Here is a 1,829-nt window from a genome sequence, read left to right as displayed (position 1 = left end):
CTTTAATTTCCCTTCGCTTCTTCGCAAAAAAAAATTATGCGAGATTTGTTTTTAAAGAAAAGGAGAAGTAGACGCCAAGCTGAGGCCCCTTTTTGTTAGGGACTGCGGGGTTCCTGGGGGACTTTCGAGGCGGTATATGGAGGGCGCAAGAGCCGGGGCGGAATCATTCCCGCTCGGTTTGATTTCCCTTGGCTGGTTTCCTTACGCAACAGAGAGGTACTGCATTACCAACAGTATGGGGAACCTTGATCTTCTGTGATTGTATTTATGTAACATTTATATCTTTACGTCATTCCGTATTTTCCTTGTGAGAAATGGCTACTATTAATTAGGTCTTTTCATTGATTCTGTTATGTTATGGATGCATAAACAAATACCAAAACACATGCCACGCATAGCGTACATTAGGATTTACAGTAGAATACAGACAAACAAAATACAACATTGACGGCATGATATCAACACCTTTGGTTGCACGATCAGCACACAGGAGGCGGCGCCCTGATTTGTGGAGGATCTATCATATCAGAAGACTATGTACTGACGGCAGGGCATTGTTTGAAACGTAGAGGCGACCTCGGGCTCGTGATCAGAGCCGGAGACTACAATTCCCGCTTCGTTGAAGGCAGTTTTGAGCAGGTGGGATAGGCTTGCGCTCCTGCGCAAGTTCATTCTATTTATTATTCATTTTTTATTGTTTCCCAACTCACTCATGCTCATTATAAGTATGTTAGTTATCTGCATAAGATAAGCATGATATGATTATAATTCAATATCACCAATTCATTAATCCTCTCTGAGCAGGTGTTCGAAATTGACAAGGTATGGGTCCACGAGCGCTACGGAGAACATAATTCTCTTGACAACGACATCGCTCTTATCAAGATTCAGCGAAGGAACGGCAGAGGCTTCAGGTATGCACCAGGCTTAAAGTTGGGGAACTACTGACAGGGATTAGCACCTTTTTAGGTCGGTCTGGGCGCCCTATGTAGGGAGTCAGAGCGTTTTATGCAGAGACACTGCTAATTTATTTTTTGCAATAATATCTTTAATTTGTGATCGTGTCAGAAATGCGTTAAATATTATTAGGTTGTTACAAGATTATCAAAAACGCTTTGAAGCCAGTCTAAAAGCGCCCTAACCAGTACGGAATTGCAAAGGCGGCTGAGGGACCAGGAAGGTCGAGCAGTGGGAAGCCGGGATCAATTATCAGTAATGGTATTAGACGATAGTCTTCCCACGCCTTCTTATGGAATTTGTAGAGTTAGAATTGAAGAGGTCCAATGAAGAGATTCTAAGAGACATTAAGAATTCATGTACAATGTGTGTCATTGTGTTTCTACGAACCTCTGTCTGTTTGACATGTCTGTCGCAAGATAGCGACATACTGATAAGGGTAAATGCACTGATGTACTCCCTCATGATATATATATATATATATAATTTTATATATATATATATATATAATATAATATATATACATATATATACATATAAAATTATATATATAATATATATATTATATTATATATATAAATATATATAAATAGATAGATTGATATACAATACATAATATCTTGTATATACATACATATATATATATATATATATATATATATATATAGATAATATATTTTTATATATATATATATTTTAAAATGTGTGTTGTGTGTGTGGTGTGTGTGTGTGTGTGTTGGTGTGTTGTTGGTGTGTATAATATGTATATATATAATTATATATATATATATTATATAGATTATATATATATACATATATACATTCATACTACTAAACTACATACATACATTACTATAAAATACAACACACAC

At 36.1% G+C, this 1,829-nt stretch overlaps 1 long non-coding RNA gene across 1 annotated transcript; it reads left to right on the top strand.

Moving 5' to 3' along the window:
• The first annotated feature begins 146 nt into the window (after positions 1-146).
• Positions 147-935, top strand: LOC119570579. The gene is made up of 3 exons (XR_005228434.1): positions 147-216; positions 484-639; positions 805-935. It is a non-coding gene; the product is annotated as an uncharacterized LOC119570579 (long non-coding RNA).
• The last annotated feature ends 894 nt before the right edge of the window (positions 936-1,829 follow it).

This window comes from Penaeus monodon, unplaced genomic scaffold, assembly GCF_015228065.2.
Source record: "Penaeus monodon isolate SGIC_2016 unplaced genomic scaffold, NSTDA_Pmon_1 PmonScaffold_3207, whole genome shotgun sequence".
NCBI lineage: Eukaryota > Metazoa > Arthropoda > Malacostraca > Decapoda > Penaeidae > Penaeus > Penaeus monodon.
Note: the sequence above shows the minus strand (reverse complement) of the source record. Positions and strands in the feature narration are given on the sequence as shown.